Below are 26,814 nucleotides of genomic sequence, written 5' to 3'. Positions count from 1 at the left end.
GCACGCAACATAGGAGCACCGCAATATGTGCGGCAAACACTAACGAGTATGAAAGAGGAAATTAATAGTAACACAATAATAGTGGGAGACTTTAATACCCCACTCACAACTATGGATAGATCAACCAAACAGAAAATTAACAAGGAAACACAAACCTTAAATGACACAATGGACCAGCTAGACCTAATTGATATCTAAAGGACATTTCACCCCAAAACAATCAACTTCACCTTTTTCTCAAGTGCACACGGAACCTTCTCCAGAATAGATCACATACTGGGCCATAAATCTGGTCTTGGAAAATTCAAAAAAATTGAAATCATTCCAGTCATCTTTTCTGACCACAGTGCAGTAAGATTAGATCTCAATTACAGGAAAAAAATTGTTAAAAATTCCAACATATGGAGGCTAAATAACACGCTTCTGAATAACCAACAAATCATAGAAGAAATCAAAAAAGAAATTAAAATATGTATAGAAATGAATGAAAATGAAAACACAACAACCCAAAACCTATGGGACACTGTAAAAGCAGTGCTAAGGGGAAGGTTCATAGCATTACAGGCTTACATCAAGAAACAAGAAAAAAGCCAAATAAATAAACTAACTCTACACCTAAAGCAATTAGAGAAGGAAGAAATGAAGAACCCCAGGGTTAGCAGAAGGAAAGAAATCTTAAAAATTAGGGCAGAAATAAATGCAAAAGAAACTAAAGAGACCATAGCAAAAATCAACAAAGCTAAAAGCTGGTTTTTTGAAAAAATAAACAAAATTGACAAACCATTAGCAAGACTCATTAAGAAACAAAGAGAAGAACCAAATTAACAAAATTAGAAATGAAAATGGAGAGATCACAACAGACAACACTGAAATACAAAGGATCATAAGAGACTACTACCAGCAGCTCTATGCCAATAAAATGGACAACTTGGATGAAATGGACAAATTCTTAGAAAAGTATAACTTTCCAAAACTGAACCAGGAAGAAATAGAAGATCTTAACAGACCCATCACAGGCAAGGAAATCGAAACTGTAATCAAAAATCTTCCAGCAAACAAAAGCCCAGGACCAGATGGCTTCACAGCTGAATTCTACCAAAAATTTAGAGAAGAGCTAACACCTATCTTACTCAAACTCTTCCAGAAAATTGCAGAAGAAGGTAAACTTCCAAACTCATTCTATGAGGCCACCATCACCCTAATTCCAAAACCAGACAAAGATGCCACAAAAAAAGAAAACTACAGGCCAATATCACTGATGAACATAGATGCAAAAATCCTTAACAAAATTCTAGCAAACAGAATCCAACAACATATTAAAAAAAATCATACACCATGACCAAGTGGGCTTTATCCCAGGAATGCAAGGATTCTTTAATATCCACAAATCAATCAATGTAATACACCACATTAACAAATTGAAAGATAAAACCATATGATTATCTCAATAGATGCAGAGAAAGCCTTTGACAAAATTCAACACTCATTTATGATTAAAACTCTCCAAAAAGCAGGAATAGAAGGAACATACCTCAACATAATAAAAGCTATATATGACAAACCCACAGCAAGCATCACCCTCAATGGTGAAAAATTGAAAGCATTTCCCCTGAAATCAGGAACAAGACAAGGGTGCCCACTCTCACCACTACTGTTCAACATAGTGTTGGAAGTTTTGGCCACAGCAATCAGAGCAGAAAAAGAAGTAAAAGGAATCCAGATAGGAAAAGAAGAAGTGAAACTCTCACTGTTTGCAGATGACATGATCCTCTACATAGAAAACCCTAAAGACTCTACCAGAAAATTACTAGAGCTAATCAATGAATATAGTAAAGTTGCAGGATATAAAATTAACACACAGAAATCCCTTGCATTCCTATATACTAACAATGAAAAAACAGAAAGAGAACTTAAGGAAACAATACCATTCACCATTGCAACAAAAAGAATAAAATACTTAGGAGTATATCTACCTAAAGAAACAAAAGACCTATACATAGAAAACTATAAAACACTGATGAAAGAAATCAAAGAGGACACAAACAGATGGAGAAACATACCGTGTTCATGGATTGGAAGAATCAATATTGTCAAAATGGCTATTCTACCCAAAGCAATCTATAGATTCAATGCAATCCCTATCAAGCTACCAACGGTATTTTTCACAGAACTAGAACAAATAATTTCACAATTTGTATGGAAATACAAAAAACCTCGAATAGCCAAAGCAATCTTGAGAAAGAAGAATGGAACTGGAGGAATCAACCTGCCTGACTTCAGACTCTACTACAAAGCCACAGTCATCAAGACAGTATGGTACTGGCACAAAGACAGAAATATAGATCAATGGAACAGAATAGAAAGCCCAGAGATAAATCCACGAACCTATGGACACCTTATCTTTGACAAAGGAGGCAAGGATATACAATGGAAAAAAGACAACCTCTTTAACAAGTGGTGCTGGGAAAACTGGTCAACCACTTGTAAAAGAATGAAACTAGAACACTTTCTAACACCATACACAAAAAATAAACTCAAAATGGATTAAAGATCTAAATGTAAGACCAGAAACTATAAAACTCCTAGAGGAGAACATAGGCAAAACACTCTCCGACATAAATCACAGCAAGATCCTCTATGACCCACCTCCCAGAATATTGGAAATAAAAGCAAAACTAAACAAATGGGACCTAATGAAACTTAAAAGCTTTTGCACTACAAAGGAAACTATAAGTAAGGTGAAAAGACAGCCCTCAGATTGGGAGAAAATAATAGCAAATGAAGAAACAGACAAAGATTAATCTCAAAAATATACAAGCAACTCCTGAAGCTCAATTCCAGAAAAATAAATGACCCAATCAAAAAATGGGCCAAAGAACTAAACAGACATTTCTCCAAAGAAGACATACAGATGGCTAACAAACACATGAAAAGATGCTCAACATCACTCATTATTAGAGAAATGCAAATCAAAAAACCACAATGAGGTACCATTACAAGCCAGTCAGGATGGCTGCTATCCAAAAGTTCTACAAGCAATAAATGCTGGAGAGGGTGTGGAGAAAAGGAACCCTCTTACACTGTTGGTGGGAATGCAAATTAGTACAGCCACTATGGAGAACAGGGTGGAGATTTCTTAAAAAACTGGAAATAGAACTGCCATATGACCCAGCAATCCCACTTCTGGGCATACACACTGAGGAAACCAAATCTGAAAGAGACACATGCACCCCAATGTTCATCGCAGCACTGTTTATAATAGCCAGGACATGGAAGCCACCTAGATGCCCATCAGCAGATGAATGGATAAGGAAGCTGTGGTACATATACACCATGGAATATTACTCAGCCGTTAAAAAGAATTCATTTGAACCAGTTCTAATGAGATGGATGAAACTGGAGCCCATTATACAGAGTGAAGTAAGCCAGAAAGATAAAGAACATTACAGAATACTAACACATATATATGGAATTTAGAAAGATGGTAATGATAACCCTATATGCAAAACAGAAAAAGAGACACAGAAACACAGAACAGACTTTTGAACTCTGTGGGAGAAGGTGAGGGTGGGATATTTCAAAAGAACAGCATGTATACTATCTATGGTGAAACAGATCACCAGCCCAGGTGGGATGCATGAGACAAGTGCTCGGGCCTGGTGCACTGGGAAGACCCAGAGGAATCGGGTGGAGAGGGAGGTGGGAGGGGGGATCGGGATGGGGAATACGTAAAAAAAGAAAAAAGAAAAAAAAAAAAGAAAGTGCTGCGCCCATTATGGCAGCAAATTTAGAAAACTCAGCAGTGGCCACAGGACTGGAAAAGGTCAGTTTTCATTCCAATTCCAGAGAAAGGCAATGCCAAAGAATGCTCAGACTACTGCACAATTATACTAATCTCACATGCTAGTAATGTAATGCTCAAAATTCTCCAAGCCAAGCTTCAACAGTACGGGAACCATGAACTTCGAGATGTTCAAGCTTGATTGTGAAAAGGCAGAGGAACCAGAGATCAAATTGCCAACAACTCTTGGTTCATTGAAAAGCAAGAGAGTTCCAGAAGAACATCTACTTCTGCTTCATTGACTATGCCAAAGCCTTTGACTGTGTGGATTACAGCAAACTCTGGAAAACTCTTCAAGAGATGGGAATGCCAGACCACCTGAACTGCCACTTGAGAAATCTGTATGCAGGTCAGGAAGCAGCAATTAGAACTGGACATGGAACAACAGACTGGTTCCAAAGAGGGAAAGGAGTACCTCAAGGCTGTATATTGTCACCCTGCTTGTTTAAATTATATGCAGAGTACGTCATGAGAAACACTGGGCTGGATGAAGCACAAGCTGGAATCAAGATTTCCAGGAGAAATATCATTAACCTCAGATATGCAGATGACACCACCCTTATGGCAGAAAATGAAAAACTAAAGAGCCTCTTGATGAAAGGGCAAGAGCAGAGTGAAGAAGTTGGCTCAAAGCTCAACATTTAGAAAACTAAGACCATGCCATCTGGTCCGATCACTTCATGGCAAATAGATAGGGATACAGTGGAAACAGTGACAGAGTTTATTTTCTGGAGCTCCAAAATCACTGCAGATGGTGATTGCAGCCATGAAATTAAAAGATGCTTGCTTCTTGGAAGTAAAGTTATGGCTAACTTAGACAACATATTAAAAAAACAGAGATATTAATTTGCCACCAATGGTCCTTCTAGTCAAAGCTATGGTTTTTCAAGTAATCATGTATGGATATGAGATTTGGACTATAAAGATAGCTGAGTGCCAAAGAATTGATGCTTTTGAACTGTGGTGTTGGAGAAGACTCTTGAGAAACCCTTGGACCACAAGGAGATCCAACCAGGCCATCCTAAAGGAAATCAGTCCTGAATATTCACTGGAAGGACTGATGTTGAAACTCCAATACATTGGCCACCTGATGTGAAGAACTGACCCCTTCGAAAAAAACGTGATCCTGGGAAAGATTGAAGGCAGGAGAAGAAGAGTATGACAGGATGAGATGGTTGGATGGCATCACTGACTCAATAGACATGAGTTGAGTAACCTCTGAGAGTTGGCAATAGACAGGGAGGCCGGTGTGCTGCAGTCCATGGGGTCACAAAGAGTTGAACATGACCCAGCGACTGAACTGAAATGAACTGAAATAACTGACTAGGATTAATTTCAGAAATATGCAAGCAGCTCACACAAGTCAATACCAGAAAAACAAACAACCCAATCAAAAAGTGTGCAGAAGACCAAAAACAGACATTTCTCCAAAGAAGACATGTCCATGACTAATAACCAAATGAAAAGATACTCAACCTCAGTCATTATTAGAGAAATGCAAGTCAAAACTATGATTTATGTCACCTCAAACTGGTCAGAATGGCCATCATCTAACTATCTATAAACAATAAATGCAGGATAGGGTGTGAATAAATGCAAATTGATGCAGTCACTATAGAGAATAATAAGGAGATTCCTTTAAAAATTAGGAAGAAAACCAGTGTATGACCCAAGATTCCCACTCCTAGGCATAGACCTTGAGGAAAACAAAATGGAAAAAGACACATGTAACCCAAAGTTTATTTCAGCTCTATTTACAACAACTAGGAAACGGAAGGAAACTATGAAACTCTGAGCCCTGTTGTGTAGTGCCACCCAAGTTTGACAGGTCATTGTGGGGAGTTCTGACAAAAAGTGGCCCACTGGTGAAGGGAATGGCAAACCACTTCAGTTTTCTTCCTTTGAGAGCCCCATGAACAATATGAAAAGGAAAAAAGTTATGTCACTGAAAGATGAACTCCCCAGGTGCCCAATATGCTGCTGGAGAACAGTGGAGAAATAACTCCAGAAAGAATGAAGAGATGGAGCCAAAGCAAAAACAACAAATACTTGTGGATGTGACTGTTGATGAAAGTAAAGTCTGATGCTGTAAAGAACAATATTGATAGGAACCTGGCATGTTAGGTCCATGAATCAAGGTAAATTGAAACTGGTCAAACAGGAGATGGCAAGAATGAACACTGGCATTTTAGGAATCAATGAACTTTATGGACCAGAATGGGCAAATTTAATTCAGATGACAATTACATTTACAACTGTAAGCAAGAAACCCTTAGAAGAAATGCAGTAGCCCTCATAGTCAACAAAAGAGTCCAAAATGCAGGACTTGTGTACAATCTCAAAAATGACAGAATGACCTCTGTCCATTTCCAAGGCAAACCATTCAATATCACAGTAATCAAAGTCTATGCCCCAACCACTAATGTCAAAGAAGCTGAAGTTTAATGGTTCAGTGATGACCTACAAGACATTCTAGAACTAACACCCAGAAAAAGATGTACTTTTCATCATAGGGGACTGGAATGCAAAAGTAGGAAGTCAAGAGATACCTAGAATAACATGCAAGTTTTGACTTGGAGTGCAAAATGAAGCAGGGTAAAGGCTAACAGAGTTTTGCCCAGAGGATGCACTGGTCATAGCAAACACCCTCTTCCAACAACATAAGAGGTGACTCTACACATGGGCATCACCTGATGGTCAATACCAAAATAGTATAGATTATATTCTTTGCAGCCGAAGATGAAGAAGCTCTATACAGTCAGCACAATCAAGACTGGGAGTGACTGTGATCATGAACTCCTTATTGCCAAATTCACGCTTAAATTGAAGCAAGTAGGGAAAACCACTAGACCATTCAGGTAGAACCTAAATCAAATCCGTGACCATTATACAGTGGAAGTGACAAACAGATTCAAGGGATTAGATCTGATATAGTGTTTGAATAACTATGAATGAAGGTTCATGACATTGTTTAGGAGGCAGTGATCAAGACCATCCCCAAGAAAAAGAAACAAAAAAAGCAAAATGGTTGTCTGAGAAGGCCTTAAAGTAGCCAAGTAAAGAAGAGAAGCAAAAGGCAAAGGAGAAAAGGAAAGATATATCCATCTAAATACAGAGTTGCAAAGAATAGCAAGCAGAGTTTGGAAAGACTTCCTTGGCGATAAATGCTAAGAAATAGAATGGGAAAGACTAGAGATCTCCTCAAGAAAACTAGAGATAAAAAGGGAACGTTTCATGCAAAGGTGGGCATAATAAAGCACAGAAACAGTATGGACCTAAGTAAGAGAAGCAGAAGATATTAGGAAGAGGTGGCAAGAATACACAGAAGAACTATTCAAAAAAGATCTTAATTATCCAGATAACCACGATGGTGTGATCAGTCATCTAGAGCCAGACATCCTGGAATGCAAAGTCAAGTGGGCCTTAGGAAGCATCACAATGAACAAAGCTAGTGGAAGTGATGGAATACCACCCACTTCAAATCCTAAAAGATGATGCTGCACTCAATATCCCAGCACATTTGGAAAACTCAGCACTGGCCACAGGACTGGAAAAGGTCAGTTTTCAATCCAATCTTGAAGAAAGGCAATGCCAAGAAATGTTCAAACTACTGCATGATTGCACTCATCTCACACATTAGCAAAGTAATGCTCAAAATTCTCCAAGCCAGGCCTCAACAGCACATGAACCAAGAAATTCCAGACGTTCAAGCTGGATTTAGAAAAGGTAGAGAAACCAGATATCAAATTACCAATATCTGTTGGATCATAGAAAAAGCAAGAGAGTTCCAGAAAACCATCTACTTCTGCTTTATTGATTACCCCAAAGTCTTTTACTCTTTAGATAAGAACAAACACAGGAAAATTCTTCAAGAGATGGAAATGCCAGACCACCTTACCTGCCTCCTGAGAAATCTTTTTGCAGGTTAAGAAGCAGCAATTAGAACCAGACATGGAACAATGGACTGCTTCCAAATTGGGAAAAGAGTACATCAAGGCTGTATATTGTCACCCTGCTTATTTAACTTATATGCAGCATACATCATGTGAAATGCAGGACTGGATGGAGCACAAGCTGGAATCAAGATTGCAGGGGAAAATATCAATAACCTCAGATATGCAGATGACATCACCGTTATGGCAGAAAGCAAAGAGAAAACTGAAGGCAATATACAATAATAATTAATGAAAGTGAAAGAGGAGAGTGAAAATGCTGGCTTAAAACTCAACATTCAGAAAAATGAAGATCATGGCATCCAATCCCATCACTTCACGGCAAATAGATGGGGAAACAGTGACTATTTTCATGAGCTCCAAAATCCCTCCAGATGTGGCTGCAGCCATGAAATTAAAAGAAACTTGCTCCTTGGAAGAAAAGCTATGACCAACCTAGACAGCATATTAAAAAGTAGAGACATTACTCTGCTAGCAAAATTCCATCTAGTGAAAGTTATGGTTTTCCCAGTAGTCATGTATGAATGTGAGAGTTGGACCATAAAAAAACTGAGTGCCAAAGAAATTATGCTTTTGAACTGTGGTGTTGGAGAAGACTCTTGAGAGTCCCTTGGACTGCAAGGAGATCCAACCAGCCCACCCTAAAGGAGATCAGTCCTGAATATTCATTGGAAGGACTGATGCTGAAGCTGAAACTCCAGTACTTTGGCCACCTCATGCAAAGAGCTGACTCATTTGAAGAGACCCAGATCCTGGCAAATTTCAAGGCAGGAGGAGAAGGGGATGACAGAGGATGTAATGTTTGAATGGCATCACTGACTAGATGGACATGAGTTTTATCAAACTCTGGATGTTGGTGATAGACAGAGAAGCCTGGCATGCTGCAGTTCATGAGGTCCAAAGAATTGGACATGAGTGAACAACTGAACTGACTTGAGGACATGGAAGGAACCTGGAAGTCCATCAACAGATGAATGGATAAAGAAGAAATGGTACACATATACAATGGAATATTACTCAGTCATATAAAGGAATTCATTTGAGTCAGTCCTAATGAGGTGGATGACCTAGAGTTTATTAAATAGAGTGAAATAATTTAGAAAAACAACTATCATATACTAACAATTATTAGTGTATATTGCCTTCAGTTTTCATTGGTTATTTTCCCATGAGAAAATGAATAGAAAAAATAAACTGTTCTTATTCTTCATGCAAAATAATAGTTTGAAAACTCAGTCCTACTGATATTATTATTTAATTGGGCACTATTTTGAAAAATATGCAATTTAATATCTTACTATGTAACTTATGAATTTTTTTATTTTTAGAAATTCTAGCTGATTATGACCTATATCCTTTACAAAAAAAAAGGATGTTTTATTTATTTTCAACTAGGTAGGTAATGGAAGAGAAATGGAGTTTGAAATGCCAGGAGCCTGAGCTCTGCAGAAGGCCTCCAAACTCATTTGTGAGAGTAATTTTGATGGTAGTTCTAAATACTTGCCTCTTATGGCAACCAGTGAGTTGTTAAGATGAAATTAACTTTCTAAACTATCTATTGTTGTTGTTGTTATTCAGTCGCTCAGTTGTGTCTGACTCTTTGTGATCCTGTGGACTGCAGCATGCCAGACCTCCTTGTCCTTCACTATCTCCCAGGGTTTTCTCAACTCATGTCCATTGAGTTGATGATGACAACCACCATCTCATCCTCTGTTGCCCTCTTCTCCTCAGGCCCTCAATCTTTCCTAGCATCAGGATCTTTTCCAATGAGTCGGATCAGATGGACAAAGTGTTGGAGCTTCAGCTTCAGCATCAGTCCTTCCAATGAATATTCAGGGTTGATTTCTTTTAGGATTGACTGGTTTGATCACCTTGCTGTCCAAGGGACTCTCAAAAATCTTCTCCGGCACCACAGTTGGAAAGCATCAGTTCTTTGGCACTCAGTTTTCTTTATAGTCCAACTCACATCCATACATGACTATTGGAAAAACCATAGCTTTGACTATACAGACTTTTGTTAGCAAAGTGAAATCTCTGCTTTAATATACTATGTTTGTCATATCTTTTCTTCCAAGGAGCAAGCATCTTTTCATTTCATGGCAGCCGTCACCTTTCTCAGTGATTTTGGAGCCCAAGAAAATAGTCTGTCACTGTTTCCTTTTTACCACATCTATTTGCCATGAAGCAATGGGACCAGATGCTATGATCTTAGTTTTTGGAATGTTAAACTATCAATAATAAGAAACTATTTTGGTCAATTTTTGATCAATTATGCTACAGCAAAATTGATTTTTTTATTCTCTCAACTTGCTACCTTATTGAACAAGCTAGCAGTGTCAACCAGCATTTTGCAGCCAACAAAATGTAGAAAAATTGAAATATTAATAAAAGGATAGATTAGGCAGGTAAATAATATGTTGGTTTTTTCCCCAGATTTTGTGGTGATCTGGATGCTTGTCAGCTCCATATTTTCTAATTTTGTGAAATATTTTCTCATTTTATATAGGCATTCCACTTTGTGCCTATTGTGGGTTCTTTTTGCACAAGTAGAATATGAGAAATTGTACGTGCTTCATGCCCCACCAAGCCTAGATTTAGTGGGGCAGGAAGCAGCAGCTTCCTGACTGTCTTCCATCATATACTTTGCTTTAACCCCTCTTTGACCAGCTCCCTCAACCCCAGCACCAATAACCTCCAAACAGAAACTCCTGGGGTGAAAGAGGATAACCCGAAAGCCAGAAGAATCTATCAACTTAGCAGCAACCCAAAAGTAGAATGCTTACACTATGAGGTTGGTTTTCTCTGGTGCCAGGATTGATTAACCAGGATAGACATTTGGGGGTCACCCTTGGGATTTCTTATTAAATTCAACACCATTCAAAATATTCATATTTCTATTATAAATGTCTGGTATTGAAATGAAATTATTCAGAGGAGCCAGAGAGTTTTTTTTTAATTAATCTTTCTTCCTTTATCCCAATTTCAATAGCTAATGTAGGCATCATTGACATGAGAGAGTGATGTTCTGCTTCTCTAGCAAGAGAATTTAAGTCTATACGCTTGCAGTTTTACCTAAATTAAAATTTTCCCAAAAAAAGGCAAAGTAAAAGGCCTGCTTTCAGGTTCTTTTTGAGAAAATTAACCTTTCTCCTTTTTTATATGGTGCCTTACTTTCTTCGAGAAAAAGCAAATGAATCCATGCTCATAAGAAATTACTTATATACTTCTCATACTATATTTGGCTTTCTATCTTGCATTTTAGTTATAAATCAAATTGACTAAATTCTCTAATTATCAGCCTGTGGGGTTAGTTTTTCATTACTCAGTGTTGATTACGTATTTATATTTGATGTGAGAAAAAGTTGTTTTTTGGCTTAATTGAATTTTCTTTTACTCAGAATATTTATTCTAGTTTTGAATTGGTTTTGGTTTTAAGAATTTTGCACCTTTTTTTAAATTTACTTGGTAGATTTAAACATAAAATATAAGGGGATTTTTTAAAGATAAGCTAGAGTATAAAATAATAAATATTATCCATTATCTTTCTACCTCAATTTTTACTGAAAGAAATGAAATGTTTGCAGTAACTACTTTCATAAAGCATTATTTATAAAACATATTATAACATTATTCTATAAACAATCTAGTTAGATGTATTTTGTTATACATCTAACATAGCAAATACAAAATAGCATATAACATACAAAATAGCATATAACCTCTATGATAAAAAATTTTACATTTAACTTTAAAATAGCTAACAAAGTTATATTAGATACTGAAACTGTCAGATAATGTGGTATTCTTTTAAGCAATCTGCCAGTTTTGTTGCACATTTCACCAGATAATTAAATAGATGAGATTGATAATGTGTTCTTAGGACAGTTTCCCAGTTGGAAGTGTCATAGTGAACATAAATTTGGGCTCTGCTAACAATCAATTGTCCCATAAGGTAGAATAATGCTGAGTCTATTGTAAATAGTACAAAGTCATCAAACTGACAGTGAAATTTAGCTTCTGAGAAACTCATGAAATGTGATGCTTTGTACTGATAATTCTGAAGCTTGAGTAAAAGGCAGATAAAGGTATTTGAGGAGCTCCTATTAAAATTTATTAATCAGAATGTTTCTAACATAACAGCACTGCCCTTTCAATCAAATGTTTGAATTCTGTCTTTAACAATGCTTCATGTTTTATCTTCTATTTGTCTTTCAAGAATTTCTTTGTTTTAACAAAAACTTCAGGTCCTACAAATGCACCCTATCACCACCATTTCTTGTAGTTCCCAGGTAAAAGAGGAGAGTGAGAGATAGTTTCTGTTTGTTCTTCTGCCTAAGTTAACTTTCTGTCTTTCCAGCTCAGGTGTACCTTTCTCCACTGAGACTTCCAGGATTACATCTGATTTTCATTCCCTCTGATCACTTGTAACCCTTTAACCACTTATTTGCAAGTGAACAATGCACTGCTTCTTTAATATTTCTATGGCTCCACACTTTTCCACATCTGAGCAAGGACACATATGTTTTGTTTGTTAATCACCCTTTTCTGTATTGCTCCAGCACTAGCTCTGTGACTGATCTTTGACATTGTCAAGATTTCCAGAACCTATTTACTTTCCTTAGGTTTTATCCACTTTGCCTTCCTAACTCCCTCCCCTTCCTCATGGCCTGGATCACTTTCACAAATTGTCACACCTCAAACCCTGCCTACCTCACACATTTACCTTGCTGCATCACCTGAAAAATCTCCCCTGATTAGCACTATGATCTGACTCCGATATATGCATTAACTAAAAGATTAAGTAACTGCTGGGCAGAGAATAGCATAGCCCTGTACATCAGAACCATGACAAATACAGAGTAATCGGTCTCAGTTGAATCCTCCGTGTTCTTTGAAATCCCTCTTTGTCTTACTGAGCCCATGATGTCACTCTTTCCCTTCAACCATCTTTCCAAGCTTTACCCTTCGTTTAAGCCTTTTCTCAACTTGCCACACTCATTGTCAGTAAACTTTCTCTAGCTTTAAATGTGTGAGTTAAATCGAATTCATTAGCCATGAACTCCTTTGTCTTGCGCTCCCACTGTTCATTGGGTAGATGAGGCGTGACCGGGAAGATGGAAGAAGATTCCAGGAGCTGTGGGGACTGCAGACACGTTTATTTTCTCTGGGAGCAGCAGCAGGTAGTCTTCAAAGACTGCTGATAACACTAAGACAGACAAAAGGGGCCCATGACCTAGTGCACACACAGGCCCAGGGCTACCCCGGTCAGCACTATGGTTCACAGAACTTGAGGCATGAGACCCTGAGGGAGTGGGGCAGGACTGACTGACGCCGTGTTGTCAGTTAATTTCTCCACATCCTTCAAGTTCAAAATCACAACAACAAAATTGACAAATTTGCTGTAACATTGCTTCCTTTCAGTCTCAGAAAAAAGACACCCCCCCCCTCCTCTTCAGTTCAACCAGTTCACCTCCAAAATAGCTTCAACCAGGTCACCTCCAAAATAGCTTTTAATATCACTCTAACCCCTCTCATCTGCCCCATCTTCTCTTCTGCTATTTAGTGCGTTATTTTTAGCCTTCTAAGTGATTTTCCTGTACCTAGTGTTTCACCCCACCCCCTCAACCAATGCATTCTCCACACCCCTGCCGCCAGAGATCTTTCTAAAATATGGATCCGATACATCATTCTTCTTTTAAAATTCTTACTGTCTTCTCTTTAGCTTTTTCACAATCCAGTGTCTTAGCCTCACTCACCAGGCCTATAATGAGCTTGGTTCATCACTCAGCTACCCTCCACTTACACTCGACCTCTTGCATTTCTGATATGTTTTATATTCTCTTGTATTCCTGTTTTTTTATTTTATTTTGCTTCATCTCGTGCCTTTGTACATGTTGCTTCTTCTGCCTGGAAGGCTTTTTCCCTGGAAACTTTCCTAATGTAGCTCAAATTTACCTGATCTGTAACATTTGACTAGAAAACCTCTCTTCCAACCTTCTGGTCCATTTTTTTGGGTCTCACACTTTATTTTGTGCCCTGTAACATTTTTCTTACATTCTGCCTTTTGTCTGTGTAGTGAGAGTACAGATTGGCTTATTTGCCCAAGGTCAAATAAACATTACACCCAAAGTGCTGCTCCCAAAATTAGTTTATTGATAACTATTAAATGACCAACCTTTTTTTAAACATCCTACACAAAACAATGCTAATGTTGTCTTACTATGTCATTAACACTTAGGGCAAAGTAAACAGCATCATATAGCACATGCTACAATGTGTGTTTCTTTGTGTGATCCTTATATTTTATTAAGTAACAAACATTGCTGAACAAAGTATCTAGTATTATCAGTCCAATTCTGGGTATAAAGGTGTTGAAATGTATATAATCTGTTGGTATGTGATTGGGAGTGAGAGCCTGTTTAAAGGATAGTCTGAACAGTATGTGTAGATATTTCATTTTATAGACACAGGAAAATGTTTATCTTTTAAAATCATTTATTGTTCATTCCTGTATTCATTCCTTTGGTATATATTTATCAAACATTCAGTAGGTGCTAGGCACTGTGTTAATTGATGTTTACATATTGGTTACATTAAATAGTTATGATTCTGGTTCATGATACTTATCATCCTTACTCTTGCTATTCCAATTACAAATACAGTGACAAGATACTCCAGATAAGGAGTTAGTGGGAATTTTTGATCTAATAACCATTTATAAGTATATAATAGCAAATACATACTAACTTTCATTAATACTCGACTAAGGCTAGAAATAAAATCTCTGCTGGATTTCTCCTTACTTCTCCATTTGGGTGACCAGGATCCTTAATAGAAAACATATCTAGCATATAGAAAAATAAAACTTTTGGTAGATATCCTATCCTAGGTCAGAAAAAGTATATCCATGTCCTGTTCAAAAACAAAGGAGCAAAATAATAATTTTTAAATACTGCTCTGAGTCAAAAGTTACCCATTCTTGTACTTTTTCCCATTTCCTAGAGCAGATTTGCTATTTATATTCTTGCAGTTATTTTATAGACAAAGGTCAAACATTCTGATAGAAAATAGTATTTTTTTCTGAATAGCATATATCCAATAATTATTAGCATCAGAATTCTAATCAGGACAAAACTCTATTACTAGAAATTGATTTCCAGCACAGAAATGGTTTTCATCTAACCAAGAAGACATCACGGTCAAACAGTTGTGATGTTAGAAGTGTCTGTACAGTGGTAAACCGGCACATCAATGAATTAGGGCAAGAAAGCTTATTTTCCTTCAAGAAAACCACATTCTAGAGTTATAAGAGTCAATAGAAGTGTCTCAGCCTCGATATGCAGGACAACTGAGAAGGTATCAAACTCTGAACAGAATGAACAGTATGGCCCAGTGGAGATGTCAACAGGAAAGGTGTGAGAAATGAAGATAAACCTCCAACTGATAGATTCTCAGGAAAAGTTTAAAGGGAAGATTATTTTTGGAATAAAAATACTTCACTGGGTGAATTAGAGTCAAGATATAGCCCTCATACTTCTAGAAATATTTTGTAGATATCTGTGATTATTTGTAGGTATTTGTAGATATCTTCACTGACTTATCTGTGAAGATTTCTTTTTCTGATTTAGTGCATAGATCAGCTATCACACCTTCCACCATCTCCATGTTCCTAAAATGTTTTGTGAGTTTTAAATTGATCCTAAGCAAAAAATAATAGATTTTTTTTTGGAGATCCAGGATTGGCTTTTTCAGATTCCATATTTGTATAAAAATGCTTATAATAATTTCAAACTTAAACAACTTTTCTTATAAGGGAAAGTGATTAGAAAGGTCTGTATGTAGTTAGAAACTCCTTACAGTCATTTCTTAATTTGTTATTCAGTAATTTTGAGTGCCTATTTTATACCAGATTTTGGCATGTGCTAAGACTACAGAAATGCACAAACAGCTCCTGCCTTCATAGAATAGCAATCTAAGGGAAAATACAGTTGAAAACTGGTATTTAAAAATATCTTTAAATGATACAAATGAACTTATATACAAAGTGGAAGTAGACCCACAGGCATAGAAAAAATTATGGTTACCAAAGGGGGAGGAGAGGGGAGAGATAAATTAGGAGTTTGGGATTAGAATATACACATTACTATATACAAAATAGATGAACAAAAAGGAATCACTGTATAGCACAGGGAGCTATACTTATATTTTGTAATAACCTCTATGGGAAGACAATCTGAAAAATACTATACATATTATATATAAAATATATAGATATAAATATATACAAATATATATATGTATATATATAACTGAATCACTTTGTTGTACACCTTAAACTGACACAACATTATAAGGCAACTAGATATCAATAAAAAAATATAATTTAAAGGAAAACAATATTTAACAGAGTGAAAATCTAATGCAAACTCCTGAAGTAACAATATGCATGGAGTTACCATTTGTGAACTATTGCTGAGTTAGAAAATGTTAAACATGAGCGCTTATCACTTATGAAATTACCAATACCTTTAAACTCAAAGCTAATGCAAATGATGGAATTCCAGCTAAGCTATTTCAAATCCTAAAAGATAATGCTGTAAAGTGTTGCACTCAATATGTCCATACATTTGAAAAGCAGCAGTGACCACAAGACTGGTAAAGGTCAGTTTTCATTTCAATATCTAAGAAAGGCAATGCCAAAGAATGTTGCAACTACTGTATAATTGTGCTCATTTCACATGCTAGCAAGGTAATGCTCAAAATTCTTCAAGCTAGTCTTCAATGCTACATGAACTGATAACTTCCAGATATACAAGCTGAATTTAGAAAAGGCAGAGCAACAAGAGATCAAATAGCCAACATCCATCGGATCATAGAAAACACAAGGAAATTCCACAACAGCATCTACTTCTGCTTCATTGACTACACTAAAGCCTTTGACTGTATCACAACAAACTGTAGAAAATTCTTAAAGAGATGGGAATACCAGACCATCTTACCTGTCACCTGCGAAACCTCTGTGCAGATCAAGAGGTAACAATACGAACCATACATGGAACAATAGACTGGTTCAAAATTGGGAAAGGGATGCGTCAAGACTGTATATTGCCACCCAGCTTATTTAACTTCTATGTAGAGCACAGCATGTGAAATGCCAAGCTGGATGAATCACAAGCTGGAATCAAGACTTCTGGGAGAAATAACAGCCTCAAATATGCAGATGACACCACCCTAATGGCAGTAAGAGAAGAGGAACTAAGGAGCCTCTTGATAAAGGTGAAAGAGGAGAGAGAAAAAGCTGGCTTAAAGCTCAACATTCAAAAAACTAAGATCATGGCATCTGGTTCCATCACATCATGGCAAATAGATGGGGGAAGAATGGAAACAGTGACAGACTTTATTTTCTTGGGCTTCAAAATCACTGTGAATGGTGATGGCAGGAATGAAATTAAAAGTAGATTGCTCCTTGGAAGAAAAGTTATAACCAACCTAGACAGTGTATTAAAACGCAGAGACATTACTTTGCTGTCAAAGATCCATATAGTCAAAACTATGGTTTTTCCAGTAGTCATGTACAGATGTGAGAGTTGAAACATAAAAAGGCTGAGTGCCAAAGGACTGATGCTTTCAAATTGTGCTGCTGGGGAAGACTTTTGAGAGTCCTAGTACAGCAAAGAGATCAAACCAGTCAATCCTGAAGGAAATCAACCCTGAATAGTCATTGGGTGGACTGATGATGAACTTGAAGCTCCAGTAATTTGGCCACCTGATGCAAAGAGCCGATTCATTGAAAAACACCATTATGGGAGTGACAGAGGAAGAGATTGTTGGATGACATCACTGATTCAACTGACATGAGTTTGAGCAAACTCTGGGAGACAGTGATGCACAGGGAAGCCTACATGCTGAAGTTCATGAGGTCACAAAGAGTCAGACACAACTTAGTGACTGAACAATAAACAATTACACTCTCTCCCAAATAAAGTAACTGAAACTGGTGAAAAAAACAAAAACAAAACAAAACAAAAAAACCACACACACACACACACAAAGATGTGCCATCTTCTTACATAATCCAAGGTAATTCTTCCAAAATATGTGCTGCCAATATAATTCTTAATAGAAGATTAATTAATTTGCTATTGGTTATTCTGAGTCAGACATTAAAGGGAATTTAACAACTTCTTACAGATCTTCCAGTGCTCTTGCTCTTGTCAAGAGCTTGTTAGAAGTAGCCAAAGGAAAATCCCTCAGTTTCGCTTTCATGGCACCCTGATTTGGTAATAGCACCTGTATTTTCTGTACAAAGTTTCTACTATTCCATTCTGTATAGCCTCAGTGGCTGTCAATCAAAAATACTTGTGTTGTTTTTGCCAAAAAGTTAGACAAGGGACTGAGACCAGAACAATTTTAATCTTGAGTCAAAGGACTTAAAAAGATAAATTAGAACTGATTTGCATATTGCGGCAGGACCATAAGGAAACAACCCATCAATCCTGCAGCTTATATTTGCCTATGTAGCCCTGATCTCTGAACAGCAGTCTTCCCATTAATTGTGGCTTCACTTTCTATGGTTTCAGTTACCACTGTCAACTGCAATCTAAAAATATTAAATGGAAAATTCCAGAAATAAATCACTCTTAAATTTTAAATTCATGCCATCTAAGTAGTATAATAAAATCTCACACCCTCGTGCTTCATCCCGACCAGAGCCTAACTCATCCCTCCATCCAGTGTAGCCCTGCTGTGTACACCACCTGCCCTTCGTCACTCAACAGCAGATTCAGGTATCAGACCAACTGTCAAGGTCCTGCTGTGCTCACGTTCAGGTACCTGTTACGTTAGTTATCACTGGCTCCAAGGCACAAGAGGTGATGCTGGCAATTTGCATATATCCAAAAGAAAATAGAGAATGCTTCCTTAAATGAAAAAATCAAAGTTCTTTACAAAAATAGGGAAAGAAGAAAAATTTTTAAAGAACAATGTGTGAAATTGTGAAGGTAAAAGAAATTGATGAAAGTTTTGTTGCTGCTCCTCCAACTTCACAGATTGTGGCCAGAGTTTGCTATAATTGCTTAATGATGGAAAAGACATTAAATATGTACAATAAGGTATTTTAAGAAACAGGCTACATTCACATAACTTTTATGTGTACATCAGTATATCACAATAATAGTTCCATTGTATTATTAGCTATTGTTAATCTCTTACCTGTGGTGTTGGAGAAGACTCTTGAGAGTCCCTTGGACAGCCAGGAGATCCAACCAGTCCATCCTAGAGGAAATCAGTCCTAAATGTTCATTGGAAGGACTGATGTTGAAGCTGAAACTCCAATAATTTGGCCACCTGATGCGAAGAGATGACTCCTTTGAAAAGACTCTGGTGCTGGGAAAGATTGAAGGCAGGAGGCGAAGGGGATGACAGAGGATGAGATGATTGGATGGCATCACAGACTCAATGGACATGAGTTTGAGTGGAGTCCGGGAGTTGGTGATGGACAGGGAAGCCTGGCTTGCTGCAGTCCAAGGGGTCACAAAGAGTTGGACACGACTGAGCAACTGAACTGAACTGACTCTCTTACCATATCTAATTTATAAATTAAATCTTATTATAGGTATGCATGTATAGGATAGGGGCTTCCCAGGTGGCTCAGTAAATAAAGAATCTGCCTGCAATGCAGGAGACACAGGAGACATACTTTTGATTCCTGGGTCAGAAGATACCCTGGAGAAGGGCATAGCAACCCACACCAATATTCTTGCCTGGAGAATCCCATAAACAAGAGGAGCCTGGAAGGTTACAGTCCATAGGGTTGCAAAGAGTTGGACAGGACTGAAGCAAGTGAGCACGCACACATACATATACAGAATAAAAACATAGTTTAAATAGGAGTCAGTAGTATCTGCAGTTTCAGGCCTCCACTGGAGGTCTTGGAGCTTATCCCCAGCACGTTAAGGGGGAAAACTATTTTCCTCAGTCAAGCCCCACACTAGTGCTGGTGGTAAAAATATGAACAACCAGATATGGTCTTTACTTCATCATGAAGATGCTTATCAAAAATCTAAAAAAAGTAAAAAAAAATAATTGCATACTGATGTTGAAAGGACCAAAAAAGAACTGGGATTGAGCATAGCAGTTAGGTGCTTGTTTTAGTCAATATGGTGAAAAAAACCTCAAGACTTCCCTCCTCGTTTTTCTTACTAGGTAGTAATTTTTGAGACTTGTTGATAATTATGGGGTTTAATCTGGTTTACATAGGTAGATACACAAGAACTCAAACGTTCAGGCATGTCATATGTTTCATATGCCTTAAAAAGGTATATATGGCCTTCTGCATGTTCCTGCTTTGACTTCTCTGTGTGTGTATGTGAGTGATAGCAATCAAATCGCCTTCAATTTGACTTTGAAAGTGATAAAAAACTCTCCCTTTGACCAACTTTAGAAAGCCTTTTCAGCTCTCTTTTTGACTAAGCCATGTCCTTGGGCCTGCCTAAGCCATTTGCAGCAAAAATCCTAGTAAATCAATTTAGTGAGACTCCCCGCTCTTGATATCTGATCATCCTTCACATCCAATCACTCTGGCTAGCCTTCCGCAAGAAGCCCTCTCCCCTTGTGATATCCTGTTGGTGATTTTCCACCTGCTGACCCTCCCATTCTGCTCTCTGGCTGTATCCCATAGTCAGCTCTAGTGAACTTGGAGTTGAGACCAAGCTCACTTCCTCATTGCAGCAATCCTGAGAAAGTATTACCAGAAGTGTTAGAATAGCTTTCTGTTCACCACAAGCCTTTGACTTTAGGCACATCTTTCACCCACTGCTACTTTTCTAATCTCTTTCTTGAAAATAAAGATAATCTAATAATGCAAATCATGAGATTGAAATTATGGAATGTCTGTTTTAAATAGCACAGTTTGTACTTACTCTGAAAATTAATTTAATAGAGAGTAAATATCTAATATAGATGACTTTGAAATATATCATGCATGATCTGTGTATAAATATTTATTCTGAATTCAATAATTTGTAACAGATAAAGTATGAACAGGTGGATCTAATCAATTCCATTTGTATAGGAGTGCTGAAAACAAATTGAGAAATTGTTTATTTTTTAAAAAAACAAATCCTGTCTTCATCCTGTTTTTCATTTATCTGATTGTTATATAAACAGGGTTTACATAAATGTCAGCAATAATGAATTTATTGTTCAGTTCATTTCAGTTCAGCCACTCAGTCGTGTCCGACTCTTTGCAACCCCATGAATCACAGCACACCAGGCCTCCCTGTCCATCACAAACTCCCGGAGTTTACTCAAATTCATGTCCGTCAAGTCGGTGATGCCATCCAGCCATCTCATCCTCTTGTCGTCCCCTTCTCCTCCTGCCCCCAATGCCTCCCAGCATCAGGGTCTTTTCCAACGAGTCAGCTCTTCGCATGAGGTGGCCAGAGTATTGGAGTTTCAGTTTCAGCACCAGTCCTTCCAATGAACACCCAAAACTAATCTCCTTTAGGATGGACTGGTTGGATCTCCTTGCAGTCCAAGGGACTCTCAAGAGTCTGTTGATCTTGAATAAAGTCACATTCATTTTAAACTTTTAATACCTTAACCATTTATTTGTATATTGACAATTACATGGGACAACTTAAACATTATGTATTGTTCTATGATTGTGTACACCTTGGAAGCTGTTTATTACATTACTTCATCTGAACTGTGCTTGCATGTGAGATGAAGACAGCTTGAGTCAATTGTTTAAATTTGATGCCATTAGAATTATTGTTTTATTATTTAAATTGTACATATGTATACATGTAGACACTAATAAGGGAATCCTTAAAGTTAAAATAACCTTTTAAAAACTTTTTAAAAAACTTAGATCAATAGACTGAAAGCAAAACAGTTGAAAATAAAATGCTATATTTTTTTTTCTAACAATCTATGACTTTTCTAGCTCAGTGAATTTTTTAAAATATGCATATATCATCTATGAAATAAAGTACAATTTTGTCCATCTATTTCTGTTGAAGAACTAAGATAAGCTTGTATAAACATATTTCATTTACATTGGGAGCTTACATTTTATTATGAAGTTTTTATCATATGGTAATAGTGGCATTTTAACTCTTAGCTGACAAATTATTTAGAATATATTTTATTAGAATTATTACTTCTCAGCAATTTTAAAGTCAGTCATGGATAAAATGAAAGAAAATAATAATTACAAGGTAGCCAGACTCACTCTTCTGAGAGATAAACACTGTATTTTGATAGACACATGTCCATTTTCACCAGCAGCTTATTTCACAACTGGGCTTCACTCACATGCCTCCAAGTTTGAATTCCTTCCATGTAATGATGCTCATATTCAATGTAATTTCTCTGTAATTGACTCCTTGCACAACGTATGTTACCCCTCCCCCCAGCCTCCACTGGATGGGTATAAAAACTTTGATAAAATTTAGAAGTGGACACTTGATGGTGTTCTCCCTGACTGATTTTTTCTTTTTATTTTAAGTTTGATGGCACTACCTCAGCCAAACAAATTTACTTGTTATAAGTACAAAATTGCACTGTAGGAATATGAAGTTATTAACCATGTTCATTTGTAGCTCTGGGTAGTACTGATCCCCAAACATCTTTCAGACTCACCCTTGTGTGGCTTTTGACTTGAATGTGCCCCTGAATCACCGTGTACCTGTGCACCCTTATGTTTTCCTCCAAAATGTGCAATGCTGAGAAAAAGGAAACTAATAGGATAAATGCACTAATTTAAATTTAATTATGCATGTAATAAGAATAACATTTAATTTCAACACAAGGACCAGGACCCACCCAAAAGCCAGCAAGTTCCAGTGCCGGATGCCTCATGCCAAACATTCACCAAAAGAGGAATTAGCAGAAAGGCTGCCAAAGCCATACCAAGACTATAGAAACTGCAAAACAAACTACTGGACAGAGCATTGCCCTTTGGAGAGAAAAGATCCAGCTGTATCCAGAAGAACATAGGCATAACTCCTGCCAACCAGGAAAACTTCATAAGGCACTTATCTGACCCTACCATGGGGGACAGATCCCACAAATAAGAGGAACTGTGACCTTCCAGCTTACAGAAAGAAGACCCCAAACAGTAAATTAAACAAAATAAAAAGACAGACAAACATGCAGCAGATGAAAGAACATGGTAAAAATCCTCAAAACCAAACAAATGAAGAGGAAATGAGCAGTCTACCTGAAAAAGAATTCAGAGTAATAATAGTAAAGATGACCCAAAATTTTGGAAATAACATGGAGGAACGGATGAATAGAATGGAGGCAGAGAACAAGAAGATACAAAAAATGTTTAACAAGGACCCAGAAGAAATAAAAGGTAGACAATTACATAATTTGTTTTTCAGTCACTAAATCCTGTCTGACTCTTTGTGACCCCATGGACTGCAGCAGGCCAGGCTTCCCTATCCTTACTATCTCCCAGAGATTGCTCAACCTCATGTCCATTGAGTCAGTGACTCCATCCAACCATCTCATCCTCTGTCAGAACCCTCTCCTCCTGCCCTCAATCTTTCCCAGCATCAGGGTCTTTCCCAAGTCGGCTCTTCACATCAAATGACCAACGTATTGAAGCTTCAGCTTCAGCATCAGTCCTTCCAATGAATATTCACTGTTTGCTTCCTTTAGGATAGACTAGCTTCATCTCCTTGCTATCCAAGGACTCTCAAGAGTCCTTTCCAGCACCATAATTTGAAAGTATCAGTTCTTTCACGCTTAGCCTTCTGTATGATCCAACTCTCACATCCATACCAGACTACTGGGAAAACCGTAGCTTTGACTATATGGACCTTTGTCAGCAAAGTGATGTCTCTGCTTTTAATATGCTTTCTAGTTATGTCATAGCTTTTCATATAAAGAGAAAATGTTTTTTAATTTCATGGTTGCAGTCACTGTTGGCAGTTAATTTTGGAGTCTAAGAAAATGAAATATGTCACTGTTTCCATTTCTTCCCCATCTATTTGCTATGAAGTAATGGGACCATATGCCATGATCTTAGTTTTCTGAATGTTGTCTTTAAGCCACTTTTTTCAATCTTCTCTTTAATCCTCTTCAAGAGGCTCTTTAGTTCCTCTTCACATTCTGCCATTTGGGTGGTGTCATCTGCATATCTGAGTTTATTGTTATTTCTCCCAGCAATCTTGATTTCACTTTGTGCTTCATCCAGCTGAGGATTTCACATGATGTAATCTGCATAGAAGTTAAATAAGTAGAGTTAGAATATACAACACTGATATATTCCTTTCCAAATTTTGAACCAGTCCATTGTTCCCTGTCTGGTTCTAACTTTTGCCTCTTGACCTGCATACAGGATTTTAAGGGGATAGGTACATCAGAAAAAGAGACACAGAAATACAGAACAGACTTTTGAACTCTGTGGGAGAATGTGAGGGTGGGATATTTCAAAAGAACAGCATGTATACTATCTATGGTGAAACAGATCACCAGCCCAGGTGGGATGCATGAGACAAGTGCTCGGGCCTGGTGCACTGGGAAGACCCAGAGGAATCGGGTGGAGAGGGAGGTGGGAGGGGGGATCGGGATGGAGAATACGTGTAAATCTATGGCTGATTCATATCAATGTATTACAAAACCCACTGAAATGTTGTGAAGTAATTAGCCTCCAACTAATAAAAAAGAAAAAAAAAAAAAATAAGGGGATAGGTAAAATGAGCTGGTATTCCCATCTCTTGAAGAATTTTCCACAGTTTATTGTGATCCACAAAATTAAAGGCTTTAGTGTAGTCAATGAAGCAGAAGTAAATGTTTTTCTGGCATCCCCTTGCTTTTTCTATGATCCAACAGATGTTTGCCATTTGATCTCTGGTTCCTCTGCCTTTTCTAAATCTAGCTTGTACATCTGGAAGTTCTCAGTTCACGTACTGTTGAAGCCTAGCTTGAGAATTTTGATCATTACCTTGCTAGCATGTGAAATGAGTCCAACTGTATGGTAGCTTGAATATTCTTTGGAATTGCCTTTCTTTGGGATTGGAATAAAAATTGACCTTTCCCATTCCTGTATGTATTGTTGAATTTTCCAGTTTTGCTGGTATATTGAGTGCAGCACTTCAACAACATCTTTTAGGATTTGAAATAGTTCAGTTGGAATTCCAGCACCAACACTAGCTTTGCTCATAGAAATTCTTCCTAAGGCCCAGTTGACTTCACACTCCAGAATAACTGGGTGGAGGTGAGTGACAACCACACTGTGGTTATCTAGGTCATTAATACTTTTTTTTAATATATATAGTTCTGTGTATTCTTTCCACCTCTTCTTAATCACTTCTGCTTCAGTTACTGAGATTAAAAATATACTAAAGGGAACCAATATCAGTATAAATGAGGCAGAAGAATGAAAAAGTGAAATGAAAGATAGAATGGTGGGAATAACTGAAGAAGAGCAGAATAAAGGAAAAAGAGTGAAAAGAAGGAGGAACATTTCAGAGACCTCTGGGACAACATTAAGCATACCAAAATTTGAATGATAGGGGATTCCAGAAGGAAAAGATAAAAAGAAAGGTATGAGAAAATATTTGAGGAAATTATTGAAAACTTCCTTAACATGGGAAGAGAAATAGCCACTCAAATCCAGGAAGCCCAGAGAAACCCATAGAGGATAGACACAAAGAGAAACATGTCAAGATACATATTAATCAAACTAAGAAGAGCTAAACACAAAGAAAAAAATATTAAAAGTAACAAGGGAACAGCAACAAATAGCATACAAGGAGATCCTTATAAGGCTAACAGCTGATATTTCAACCAAAACTCTGCAGGTCAGAAAGGGAATGCAGAATATACTTAGATTGTTGAAAGGGCAAAACCTACAACCAAGATTATTCCTCACGGCAAGGATCTCATTCAGATTTGACAGATAAATCAAAAATTTTACAGATAATCAAAAGTTAAGAGAATTCAGCACCACCAAACCAACTTTACAACAAAAGTTAAAGGGACTTTTCTAGAAAAGAACCACAAGAGAAAGAAAAGACCACCACCAACAACAGCAAAAACAAAAATAAAGCAAATGGGAAAAGGATCATATGCATTGATAATTACCTTAAATGTAAATGGATTAAAGGCAAAAACCTAAAGACACAGATTAATTGAATGCATACAAAAGCAAGATCCCTATATATGCTGTCAACAGGAGACCCACTTCACACATAGGGACACATACAGACTGAAAGTAATGGACTGCTGCGGCTGCTAAGTCGTTTCAGTCATGTCCAACTCTGTGTGACCCCATAGACAGCAGCCCACCAGGATCTGTTGTCCCTGGGATTCTCCAGGCAAGAACACTGGAGTGGGTTGCCATTTCCTTCTCCAATGCATGAAAGTGAGAAGTGAAAATGAAGCTGCTCAGTCGTTTCCAACTCTTCATGACCCCATAGACTCCAGCTTACCAGGCTCTTCTGTCTATGGGATTTTCCAGGCAAGAATACTGGAGTGGGTTGCCATTGCCTTCTCTAAAGTAATGGACTGGGGAAAAGATAATGCTTGCAATTGGGAATGAAAAGGAAGCAGGAGTAGAAATACTCAGATTAAAAAAGACTTTAAAATAGAGAGCATTATAAGAGACAAGAAAGAACTCTACATAATGATAAATCCAAGTAGAAAATACAATTATAAATATGTATATATGCACCAAAATAGGAACATCTCAATATATAAGGCAAACACTAGCAACTATTAAATAGGAAATCAACAGTAACATAATGATACTAAAGGACTTTTCATCCCACTCACTGCAATGAACAGATCATACAGATAGAAATAATAAGTGAACACAAACTTTAAATGATACATTGGACCAATTGTACCTAACTGATACCTACAGGGGCTATCATCCAAAAACCAGTTTTCACTTTTTTGTGAAGTACACATGGAACATTTTCCAGGATAGATCACAAATCAAGCTTTGGTAAATTTGAAAAAATTAATGAAATCATCTCAAGTTTTTTTTTTTTTTTTTCT

Source organism: Cervus canadensis, chromosome 28 (assembly GCF_019320065.1).
Source record: "Cervus canadensis isolate Bull #8, Minnesota chromosome 28, ASM1932006v1, whole genome shotgun sequence".
NCBI lineage: Eukaryota > Metazoa > Chordata > Mammalia > Artiodactyla > Cervidae > Cervus > Cervus canadensis.
Note: the sequence above shows the minus strand (reverse complement) of the source record.